At 44.0% G+C, this 13168-nt stretch overlaps 1 protein-coding gene across 5 annotated transcripts in view; it reads right to left on the bottom strand.

The window, feature by feature from the left end:
• Positions 1 to 13168, bottom strand: part of FBXO40 (F-box protein 40) — a 36326-nt gene that overhangs the window by 15858 nt on the left and 7300 nt on the right. The window contains exon 3 of one of the 5 annotated variants that reach the window (XM_030941711.1): positions 9893 to 10086. The exons of 3 other annotated variants lie outside the window; for them this stretch is intronic. The gene's annotated coding sequence lies outside the window, so the exon portion shown is untranslated. Of the gene's footprint in view, positions 1 to 8475; positions 8536 to 9892; positions 10087 to 13168 lie in introns of those variants that run through there. One more of the 5 variants, XM_010370514.2, reaches the window with a different exon arrangement.

The following is a 13168-nucleotide window of genomic DNA, read 5'->3' as shown; positions in this document are numbered from 1 at the left end:
AGTTACAGCTTGCCCACTTCCCTTGTTTGGTTCAACATCTTTTTTTTGCTGGGTTCCTCGTGGCATTGCCTCAGGTGACCATGAGTCTGCTTACTTGTTCTTATTATCTGATATGAACAAGGGGACACTACTGGCTCCAGGAGTTCCTCCCTTGGCCAAATTGGCACTAAGAATTCTCTTGTCCCTTTTAGTGGAGCTCAGCTGGAGGCAGTACAATCTTGCCGACAAGGAGTGGTATTCAGCACCTTCAGTTCTGGTATACCAGTTCTCATACCATATCTATCCTGAAGAACTCACTGCTAGGGTGCATTTTAACCTATTAGGGAAGGTTTAAATTTGATGGGCTTAAGATAATTTTTTTTTTAAATATAACACTGGTCCCAATATCCTTTGAGAGGACCAGAAAGGTGGACCTCAGGTGTTACAGCAGCCCCAAATACTATACTTCGGCTTGATTTGTTTTATAGAAGGGAAACTAAGTGTGGAGAAATACTCTATGTGCAGGACTTCCTAATGGTTAGCCAGGATAAGGATTTAAAATACGCTTGTATATGCTTGATAGAAGGAAAGAAAAATGAGGGACTAGACATAATTCATGACCACTTATGCAAGTGCCTCCTAATCCCAGGCTTCCCCCAGCTGGTCCTGGACTCCCCACTGTAAGTTCAAGTGCTCCGGAGGAACAAAGTCAGACTCCTAGTTCCCCAGAAGTGTCCAAAGTATTATTAACCCCTCTTAGTTATTTGGGGATGTCTGATGTCCTGCCATCACCTCCTCCTTACCCTTCAAGCCCTGTCTTACATTCATTACCCAAAGAGCCTAGCCCCACCAGCACCACTCTCAGTGGGGCCTCTTACCAGCCGTCAAAGTTGACTCTTTGCTCTCTTCAGGAGTTGGCAGATGGTGACAGGGGCACTCTATGGGTATACGTACCCTTTTCTGTACCTGACAGCCTTATGCCAGCAAAATTCAGCTGGTTTTTAGAGGGTCTAGGAAAATTCATAGATGAATTTGAGAAACTAACACTGACATATGAATTAACCTGGCAAGATTTGCATATACTTCTGTCTCCCTGCTTCACAGAAGAAGAAAAGCAGCATATTATGGGAGCTGTTAAAGCATATGAAGATGAAGCCTGCAACCAGGGGCATGACATCTATCCAGTAGGAGGCACAGCAGTGCCTGACTGGGACCTAAATAGGAGTTGTTAAGAGGAAATAAGTTTGGGCAGCCAAGGTGGGCAGATCACTTGAGGTCAGGAGTTTGATACCAGCCTGGGCAATGTGGTGAAACCCTGTCTCTACTAAAAAAAAAAAAATTAGCCATATGTGGTGGTATGTGCCTGTAGTCCCAGCTACTTGGGAAGCTGAGCCAGGAGAATTCACCCGAATCTGGGAGGCGGAGGTTGCAGTGAGCCAAGATCTTGCCACTGCACCCCAGCCTGGGCACCAGAGTAAGACTCCATCTTGAGGAAAAAAACAACAACAAAAAAAGGAAGTAAGAACCTAGAGAGTAGAAACCATATGATTATTTGCCTCCTTGAAGCAATGAGATTTGTGATAAAGCCTGTTAATTATGGTAAAGTCAGGGAAATTACTCAGGGAAAGGATGAAAACCCAACCTTGTTCCAAGGGCACTTAATTGAGGCCTTGAGGAAATATATTAACACTGACCCTGACTCCAAGGAGGGACAGGCATTGCTAAGAGTTCATTTCATAACCCAGTCTGCTCCTGATATCTGCAGGAAGCTGCAAAAGCAACCCTAGGCCCCCGGACTTCCATAAATCAGCTTTTAGACATGACTTTTACAGTTTTCAATGGGCAAGATAGGGCAGAGGAAGCAGAGAAAGTAAAGCAAACCTCCCAAAAGGCCCAGCTTTTAGCTGCAGCTTTGAGCTCTCTACCCCTTCAGAGTCAGCCCCTTATCCCCCAAGCCCTGCCAGAGGAAGTGAGCAGGCAGAAAGCCCCATTCTGGGCCTCTGAGCCACTGTGCCCTGGGCCACTGTGCCCTAGGTGTAAACCAGTGTGTTTTCTGTAAGGAGGCTGGTCACTGGAAGAGGGAATGGCCTGTGCTCCCAAGAGAGTTGTTGGCTTCTGAACCCATAATGGCCCAGCAGACCTAAGAGTGACCGGCTCCAGACTTCACACCTCAGTTCCTGTTGGACAATTAGCCATTGCTCTGGAGGAGCCTCGGGTGACTCTTGAAGTGGCAGATAAGATTATTAATTTATTATTCAATACGGGAGCAGTTTACTTTGTTCTGATCCAGAATAATGGAGCCTGTCTTCTCATAGCTGTACAGGCATTGATGGGCAAGCCCAGAAATGACACTTTCCTTATTCTTTAAGCTGTCCTTCAGGGACTCTTGTTTTCTTGCATGGCTTTTTACTACTACCTGCATGTCCTACCCCTTACTGGGGAGGAATTTATTGATTCGGCTGCAAGCCATGGTTAACTTCGGAGCGCATAAAGCAAAGGAGTGTTACTTTTGTTCCTGTCCCCTGAGGAGAGAAAAAAGGAAGATAAGGATGCATTTTTCTGCACCTAATGCATCCAGATCCACGACCTCTGTTTGCCCTTGAATGGAATGATTCAGATACTCATTCAACCTCACAACTAACCTGGACAGTTCTCCCTCAAGGGCTGCAGGATAACCCACACTTGTCTGGAAATGCTGTAGCTAAGGACTTGAAGATTCTACAACTGCGAAAGGGCACGGTTATCTAGGATGTAGATGATTTGCTCATTGCTAGCTCAACTAAAGAGAACTCAGATAATACTACTGTTAAATTGCTAAATTTCCTGGGAACTAGTGGATATAGGGTGTCACCACACAAGGCTCAGATTTCTACTCAGAAAGTCAAATATTTTGGATATGTCTTTTTTAATATTTTTTATTATTTACTATTTGTTTCTCTTTTTCTCATTTGTAACACTCCTCCAGAATCAATTTGGGATATATCTTAACCTCTGGTACCCAAGCAATAGCCTCAGAATGGAAGGAAGCTCATTCAAGAGCCCCGGACCAAGAAACCAATGTGGGCCTTTTTAGGAATGACTGGGTTCTGCCACTTATGAGTGCCTGGATTTGGGCAAACATTTCAAGCTTCTATGTGAGGTTCTATAAAGGACAGATTTAAAATCCTTTGATTGGAATGAGAATTGCAGGCAAAACTTCAATACTGTCAAAGTGAATTTGGGCTCTGCTCCAGCCTTAGGAATCCCCAACTTGGATAAGCCATTTTTCCTTTATGTGGCCAAAAAGCAAGGTATGGCCTTGGATGTTCTTGTCCAAAACTTGGGGAATATTCCACAGCCAGTAGCCTACTTTTCTAAGCAACTAGACCATGTGGCTTCTGCATGGCCTAGATGCCTTTGGGCTGTTGCAGCTACTGCTTTTCTGGTAGATGAAGCTAATACACTAACATTAGGACAGCACCTGGAGGTTTTGACCGCACACCAAGTCCAGGGGGTCCTAGAAGCTAAAGGGCACCAGTGGATGATGGGAGGATGTTTATTAAAGCATCAGACCTTACTGTTAGACACACCAGACATAACTCTTGAAATTCGCCAAGTAAACCCAGCTGCTTGTCTGCCAGAGTCCACAGACACTGTAAACCATTCCTGCCTACAGGTTATGGAGCAAATTTATTCTAGCAGGCCAAACTTAAGGGATGAGCCCCTTAACAATCCTGAGGCAGAATGGTTTACAGATGGAAGCTGAGCTAATTGCTCTTACTAGGGCCCTGCAATTGGAAAAGGATGTAAAAATTAACATTTATGATGATTCCAGGTATGTCTTTTTAATGCTTCATGGTCATGCCAACATTTGGAAAGAGTGGGGACACCTGACCGCTAAGGACTCCCCCAGAAAACATCACTCAGATATTTTGAGCTTGTTAGATGCTGTTTTACTGCCAAAGGAAATGGCTGTAGTTCATTGCAGAGCACACTTTGATGATATTATTAAAGGAAATGCCCTTGCAGGTGTGGGGGCCAAGGCCACTGCACTAAAAGAGCCAGTTACACTTATGGGCATCCTAGTGCCCACAGCCCCAGATATAGCTGAGCCAGTGTACTCCAAAGAAGAACAAAAATGAGCCAGGGATCACGATTTGGCCCAGGCCCCCTCTGGCTGGCTAACGGTAATAAATTACTAATGCCAAGTGTCAATCAGTGGAAAATAGTTAAGCATTTTCATAATTCCACTCATTTGGGAAGGGATTCTTTATTTCAGTTGATACCTTATTTATTTATGGGAAAACTTTTCAAGACACTAAAACAGATGACTTGAGCCTGAAAGCTCTGTGCCCCAAATAATCCAAACAACCAGCCATTGCCCCCATCTCTAGTTAAACCTGTCCAACACAGAGGAACCTATCTGGGTGAAGTCTGGCAACTAGACTTTATTTAAATGCCTCTCTGTAGGGGATTCAATTATTTACTGGTGTTTATTATTACCTTCACTGGTTAGGTTAAGGCTTTACCCCACTTGATCCAAAAGAGCTTTAGAGGTCTCGGCCGGGTGTGGTGGCTCATGCCTGTAATCCCAGCACTTTGGGAGGCTGAGATGGCTGGATCACAAGGTCAGGAGATCGAGACCATCCTGGCTAACACAGTGAAACCCCGTCTCTACTAAAAATACAAAAAATTAGCTGGGCGTGGTGGCAGGCACCTGTAGTCCCAGCTACTTGGGAGGCTGAGGCAGGAGAATGGTGTGAATCTGGGAGGTAGAGCTTGCAGTGAGCCAAGATCGTGCCACTGCACTCCAGCCTGGGTGACAGAGCGAGACTTCATCTAAAAAAAAAAAAAAAAAAAAAAGAGCCTTAGAGGTCTCTAAATTTTTTTTTTTTTTTTTTTTTTTGAGATGGAGTTTCACTCTTGTCACCCAAGCTGGAGTGCAGTGGCATGATCTCGGCTCACTGCAACCTCTACCTCCTGAGTTCAAGCGATTCTCCTGCCTCAGCCTTCCAAGTAACTGGGACTACAGGCATGCACCACTATGCCCAGCCAATTTTTGTATTTTTAGTAGGGACAGGGCTTCACCATACTGACCAGGCTAGTCTCAAATTTTGACCTCAGGTGATCTGCCTGCCTAGGCCTTTCAAAGTGCTAGGATTACAGGCGTGAGCCACCACACTACACCTATCTAAAAATTTATTAAAAGAAATAATTCCTCAGTTTGGGTTATCTGAAAGACTGCAAAGTAGCTATGGCCCCTCTTTCATGGCAGGCATAACCTAATACCTATCCTTGGCATTGGGAATCCAATATCATCTTCATTCTGCATGGAGACCCCAATCCTCTGGAAAGGTGGAAAGGGTTAATCATAAGCCAAAGAGGACTTTAGCTAAATTTTGCCAGGAAACATCAGAGACCTGGCTATCTCTATTGCCTGTAGCTTTACTACAGGTTTGAGCTGCTCCAAAGGGAAACTTATAATTAAGTCCTTTTGAATTAACATATGGAAGGCCTTTCCTAACTGCAAATCTCCTAATAGATGAAATGATTCATTAATTACAAAAATATGTCATTAGGCCGGGCGCGGTGGCTCAAGCCTGTAATCCCAGCACTTTGGGAGGCCGAGACAGGCAGATCACAAGGTCAGGAGATCGAGACCATCCTGGTTAACACAATGAAACCCCGTCTCTACTAAAAAATACAAAAAACTAGCCGGGCGAGGTGGCGGGCGCCTGTAGTCCCAGCTACTCGGGAGGCTGAGGCAGGAGAATGGCGTAAACCTGGGAGGCGGAGCTTGCAGTGAGCTGAGATCCGGCCACTGCACTCCAGCCTGGCGACAGAGCGAGACTCCGTCTCAAAAAAAAAAAAAAAAAAAAAGTCATCAATCTAGGACAAATGCAAAACGCACTGTGTGAATATGGATATAAAAGGCTTTCCCTCTCCACGTGAGAGGAAAATTCTGTTTCAGTTCAACTAGGGTATTTAACCTTACTAAAGACTTGAATGGAAGGGTCTCTAGCGACCACCTTTCCCCAATGTGGAAAGGACCATATCAAGTGCTCTGAGCACTCCAATAGCAGTTAAACTGCAAGGAATTCACAGTTGGGTACATTTGTCTTGAATTAAACCTGTTTCTTATGAAGCCCCACAAGCTACCGACACCCAGTCTGCTAATCTAGTCTACTCTTGTGAGCCAGTAGAAGGTCTACACTTTCTCTTCAGGAGAAATCCTTGGAAGCTTCTTCTTACAATGTGATGCTCTGGATAAGCTTGGGGGCAAGGTTAGTTTTCCTGATCCTCCTCCTGGTCATCTTTTACTTTTACTGGTATGAGTCTGTCCCAGCTGTGGGTAAGCAATATCTATGCCCTTACAGGATATAACTATAGAACACAGCTTCTCTTTTATTCGTATCTGTTTTGGGGCTTCTATCCTTCCTTTCGCTATTGCTGGAGGTTCAAATCTTTTCTTACAATGGGCACAGGACTATGCCAATGTTCTCTTGCTGGATTTGTGAGCTATTGCCCTTCTCTAGCACCTCAGGCTTGCCCTGGTGGATATCCCCCACACAGGACATGCTTAGATAACTTACAGACATAGTTAGAGGGACTTAAATAATGGATAGGAGCACAAACGTCTGGCCTGACTTGGAACAATGTAACCCAATGGCCCGTTAATAACACTTTTAGCAATTCTGGGCATAGGAAGCCATTCTCAGTAAATGAGACCACAAAAAAGTTTCTTGCACTGGGCACCTCCTTTCTAGACCCAAAGATAAACATCCGAACTAAAAAGCTCAAAAACTCCAGTTTTGAAGAATGATTTCTTCAAATTTGGGATGGTTTTATATGACTAACCACCTCTGCAGGACACTTAAGTCAGGTAGTCCCATTGTGTTAGGAACAATGGAACCACTCCCTTGATGCTTTGACAAATGCTACTTGTGTCGTGGGATGGATTCCTGCAAGACAATGCCAACATACCATAGTCCTGAACAAAAGGACTTATCTGCTACCGACTGGTCACAAGGACCAAAACCCAACTGATATGCATCCCTTAGGAACTCAGTGGATATGTGGCACCAATCTTTGGCCATGATTGCCTTCTGGGTGGCTAGGACATTGTACATGAAGCTTATCTTGACCCCGGGTTACTGGACAAAGACTATTTTAAAAAGCCAGCTGGGCCTGCCTAGTGGCTCATGCCTGTAATCCGAGCACTTTCAGCACTTTGGGAGGCCGAGGTGGATGAATCACTTGAGGTCAGGAATTTCAGACGTCTGTAATTATCCGGGTGTGGTGGTGTGCACCAGTAACCCAGCTACTTGGGAGGCTGAGGCAGGAGAATTGCTTGAATCCAGGAAGTGGAGGTTGCAGTGAGCTGAGATCATGCCACCGCACTCCTGCCTCGGCAACAACAGTGAGACTGTGTCAAAAAAAATAAATAAATAAAAGCCAGCCAACCTTCTCCACATAACCAGCATGTGGGTCAGATCCATTTTTCATGGGTATAACCACTTGGCCTCACTCTTCCTACCATCTATTAGATTGGAAGATGCTATCTGGCATGTTGAGGCCATTGTCAATGATACCCAATGGGCTTTAAGTAACAGCCTGTGAGATATATCTTTTATAAATGCTGAAATGTATTATATGCGTTAAGGCTGTCATGCAAAACAGAATGTCACTAGATACTCTGACTGCAACACAGGGAGCAACCTGTGCTATTATCAGAACTAAATATTGTATATATATCTCAAATAACTCAGACAATATTTCTTTGACCCTCCAGATATAAATCAACAAATTAAAGCCATCTCTAATTGCACACTGTCTTTAGATAATGGCTAGCATCATGGTTTGGGTCAGGGCCATCATGGTGGAAAAAGTTCCTTTTGTTACCCCGGCTATAATAATTGGAATAGGCATAGCTTTACATTGTGGATTTTATTGTTGCTGCACATTTTGTATGTTTTGCATGGTCCTATTCTTATTATTAATCCTTAATTCACAACGTATGGTACTCATATATCATGATTTATAATTATAACTATAATTCTTATTTTATAAGTTTCAGGATATCAACTTATGAGTGATCTACAAACCTACAGACCTATTGCTCCTCCAGTCAACTGCAACAGCTTCAAGGTTCCTCTGGTTAAGACCCCTCCCAGCATGACAGGTCCCTTAAAGTTAGGCAGGGTTAATATCAATGACCTTTCTCAGCAGGAAGAAGTTCCAGAAGACTGACCCCCACCCTTCAGTGTCCCTTAGGATTAAGAGTTCACTTGTGACAGAAGGGGGAAATATGTTAGAGGAACCCCTACTTATCAGGCCTCTGGCGTAATAAAACATGACCAGAGCCGGATATGGTGGCCCACGCCTGTAATCCCAGTACTTTGGGAGGCCAAGGCGGGCAGATCACAAGGTCAGGAGATTGAGACCATTCTGGCTAACACAGTGAAACCCCATCTCTACTAAAAATACAAAAATTTAGTTGGGCATGGTAGCACACACCTTTAGTCCCAGCTCCTTGGGAGGCTGAGGCAGGAGAATCACTTGAACTGGGGAGGTGGAGGTTGCAGTGAGCAGAGATCATATAACTGCACTCCAGCCTGGGCGACAGAGCGAGACTCCATCTCAATAAACTACCATCAGAGTGAACAGGCAACCTACAGAATGGGAGAAAATTTTTGCAATCTACCCATCTGACAAAGGGCTAATATCCAGAATCTACAAAGAACTTAAACAAATTTACAAGAAAAAATCAAACAACCCCATCAAAAAGTGGGCAAAGGATATGAACAGACATTTCTCAAAAGAAGACACTTATGTAGCCAACAGACACATAAAAAAATGCTCATCGTCACTGGCCATCAGAGAAATGCAAATCAAAACCACAATGAGATACCATCTCACACCTGTTAGAGTGGTGATCATTAAAAAGTCAGGAAACAACAGGTGCTGGAAAGGATGTGGAGAAATAGGAAAACTTTTACACTGTTGGTGGGACTGTAAACTAGTTCAACCATTGTGGAAGACAGTGTGGCAATTCCTCAAGGATCTAGAACTAGAAATACCATTTGACCCAGCCATCCCATTACTGCGTATATACCCAAAGGATTATAAGTCATGCTGCTATAAAGACACATGCACATGTATGTTTACTGCGGCACTATTCACAATAGCAAAGACTTGGAACCAACCCAAATGTCCATCAGTGGTAGACTGTTTTACAAAAATGTGGCACATATACACCATGGAGTACTATGCAGCCATAAAAAAGGATGAGTTCATGTCCTTTGTAGGGACATGGATGAAGCTGGAAACCATCATTCTCAGCAAACTATTGCAAGGGCAGAAAACCAAACACCGCATGTTCTCACTTACAGGTGCGAATTGAACAATGAGAACACTTGGACACAGGGTGGGGAACACCACACACCAGGGCCTGTCGTGGGGTGGGGGAAGGAGGGAAGGCTAGCATTAGGAGATATACCTAATGTAAATGACGAGTTAATGGGTGCAGCACACCAACGTGACACATGTATACATATGTAACAAACCTGCATGTTGTGGACATGTACCCTAGAACTTAAAGTATAATAATAAAAAAAAATGACCAGAGTGATGTCATCTTTAAGTGAATAGTGAGGCACCCACAAGGCACCTATAGGGTTAATACTTATGATCTGAAAATAGCCACATCCCAAGCTGATCACCACTTATAATCACAGAATATTTATGGCCAGACAAAACATCTCTCACCAAGCCTACAGAATGTCCATATGTCCCGAGAGTGTAGCCCTCTTTACTTAAAGATAATGTTAATGAGCAAGTTCAGGTTAGAGTATTGATGGTCATCAATAACACTGACAGCCACTACCTTTAGTGAGCACATCACAGCACGTCTGCACATTCCAAGTTAACTTACCTCTTTATAGTTTCTTGTAAGTACAGATGCTAACAAAAGATGGAGCACTCCTTCTCTTGCTGAGGATGTCCTAGTCCGTAACAGAGTAGTTTCCAGTAAACTTGCTCTTTCACTGTGCTCTGTGACTTGCCTCAAATTCTTTCCTGTGAGAATCTAAGAATTCGCTCTTGGGGTCTGGATCAGGGCACTCTTTTCTGGCAACAATTAAGACATCAGGGTAAAACCCTCATGAATAGAACTAGTGCCCTTATAAAAGAATCCCGAGAGAGATGCTTTGTGCCTTCCACCACATGAGGACAGGAGTAAAAGCTGGCAGTCTGTGACCCAAGAAGGCCCTTATCAGACACAGAATCTGCTGGCATCTTGATCTTGGCTTTTCCAGTCTCCAAATAGTTTCTGTTGTCTGTAAGCTGCCCAGTCTAGAATCTTTTGTTAGAGAAGCCTGAATGGACAAAAATGGACTGTGTTGGAGCAGAATAGGATCCAGCAGGAAACACATCTTTTGGGTCCAAGAGTCCAGCTACTGATCTCTTAACATGCAATGTAATGTGCAGGTGGATTCCTGCCATATTCCAGGTCACTTTTGGAAAAAAAGAGTCCATTATGGACTTACTGTGGACATTTTTAAATATTAGGCTAAAGCATCTGGAATTATTTGATACACAGTAGGGAGCCATTTAACACTGTAATTGGGGTGTTAAGTAAGACTACTGGAGGAATAAATGGAGTAGGATGACCTAGAGTTAGATACTGCTGTGTAGAGAATGCGACGGAAGCTTGGATGGGTGAGACCAATGACAGTAAAAATAGTCAAGATGAGACACACAGAAGACGTTACAAAGGGAGAATCACATTTTTATTTCCAGCTGGGATGGCAAAAAAGGAAACAAAGTTGATGCCAAGATTTCAAACCAGGAAGAAAGAATGTTGGCTATAATTTTTGAGAAAAATAGAGATCTAAAGAGGGAACAATTTGGGGAGGAAAGATGGGTCCTGAAAGTTTAATACAAGATGCTTGAGAGGATGATAGATCTCATGGATGGGAATAGGAAGGACTGGAATGTGGAGATGCAGATTTGAGAAGTATCCACTTGCAAGTGAGAGAGGAAGCCATATGTGGGGAAGTAAAAACACAGAATAGAAATTGAAGCCATGAAGTACATAGCCAAGTATGGTGGCTTTGGGGGAAATTAGGAAGAAGTAGAACCAGAGAAGGAGAGACCAGAGAGCTAAAAGGGTCAGGATTATGTTGTCACAGATGCAAAGAAAAGAGTGAGCTACAGCCTCAAGTAATATTGCCAAGTTAAGAACAATGATGACAATGCTACTGCTTATGGGAGGTCCCCAAAGAGCTCTTGCCGGAGCAAGTGTGGCATTTTAGCTGTGCAGTGTGACCCTTAGCCATTGCAAATGTGTTGTTTGCTTACAGAGGAAGGAAAAGCTAGTAAGCCTATACTCCATTGTTGGCAGGGCCTGTCCTGGCTGAGAGAATGTGACCATCTATTTTTATTCAGAAGATAAATTCACCAGTGAGGACAAAGTCTGGATAATTCAGAGTCCCCTGCTGGTTTTTAGATGGGAAAGAAGGGGAAAATCACAAATGGAATAAGGCTCTTTGAAAAAAGCTACCAGCTCCAGGAATGTCTAACTTCATATTTGCCAGCCTGTTCTGTCATTAAGTTGAGCTCAGTTCCTGGGAAGGAAAAGAAGGGCTGGCTAGTTCTGTGTGCTTCCACGTGTGCGGTGAGAACTCTGCCCCAGCAGCAGGAATGTGTCTGGCTGGATGGACACTGGTGATTAACTCTTAAGCTCATTCATTTCTTATCCTTCAGCACTATGGAGTATGGTTCTTGGGAACAGTATTTTCTTGGGAACAGTATTATTGAAGCTGGAAACGTTTATGGTACAGCCTTATTGCTCTCCAGCTCTTTGAAGTTACTTGAAAATTTCCCTTTAAGAGATAACAAAGATGCTTTTGTTTTTTTCGTGTTGCTATTTAAAGATCTCCTACCAGGCTTTGGAGCTACACCTGACAAGTGACTGAGAGAGGACGTGTGCAGAGCAGAAAGGCGTGGTGAGTGGAGACCACTCCAGAGAAGTTTGCCAGTGAAAGGAAGGGGGAAGATGAAATAGCCTCACATCTGTGAACAAATCACATCTGAGCCTTTTGTTGTATATGTGGGGGAAATTGTTCTCACTGAGATAAGGTTCAATCTGGAACTCTCGATAGTCTAATCATGGCTGGGTAAGTGGGATGACCAATTTGTCCTGGTTTGCTTGGGACTCTCCTGGTTTACCACTGAAAGTCCCATGTCCCAGAAAATGCCTGAGTCCTGGGCAAACTTGGACAGTTGATTGATCACCTTAAGTAGGAGCCAACTGGTGTTGCCCCAAAATGATCAAATTAGATATATCATTGGTTGCTTTGCAATAGAAGATGCCCTGTTCTCCCAATCTTCTCTGCTCCTGTGCACAGTAACAGGATCCACGGCCGGGCACGGTGGCTCAAGCCTGTAATCCCAGCACTTTGGGAGGCCGAGACGGGCGGATCACGAGGTCAGGAGATCGAGACCATCCTGGCTAACACGGTGAAACCCCGTCTCTACTAAAAATACAAAAAAAAAAAAAAAACTAGCCGGGCAAGGTGGCGGGCGCCTGTAGTCCCAGCTACTCGGAGGCTGAGGCGGGAGAATGGCGGGAACCCGGGAGGCGGAGCTTGCAGTGAGCCGAGATCGCGCCACTGCACTCCAGCCTGGGCGACACAGCGAGACTCCGTCTCAAAAAAAAAAAAAACAACAACAAAACAAAAAACAAAAAAAATAAAAAAAAAAACAGGATCCTTATCCTCCATGGGGTTTGTCTAACTTTCCTAGATTGACAGAATTCTCTGCGTTTTGGGTGTCATGGAGGCAGAGAAATGAAATGTTAGTGCCTTTATGCTTTTACATAACACCTCATTTAATTCTCACAACAACCATGTGAGGTGGATACTACCATTTCCAACTTACGAATCAGGATTCTGAAGCACAAAGAGGCCTAGGCCTGTCTGTCTTCAAACTCTATACTCTTTGCAACATCACACTTGACCCTCAAAGACCCACAGAGACACAGGTGTTTGATCCACATGGTCTGGGGAAAATGCAAGCCCATCGCTAGAGATGGGGCATAGAATAGTGTCCACATGTATTGATCTTTTCAGGTTGTAAAGGACCCAGATGCCCTTCCCTAGGAAGCACCTCCATCCTTATGGTGATTTTTTTGGTACTTCTTTGGATC

This window comes from Rhinopithecus roxellana, chromosome 1 (genome assembly GCF_007565055.1).
Source record: "Rhinopithecus roxellana isolate Shanxi Qingling chromosome 1, ASM756505v1, whole genome shotgun sequence".
Taxonomy (NCBI): Eukaryota; Metazoa; Chordata; class Mammalia; order Primates; family Cercopithecidae; genus Rhinopithecus; species Rhinopithecus roxellana.
This window is presented reverse-complemented; position numbering and strand designations above follow the sequence as displayed.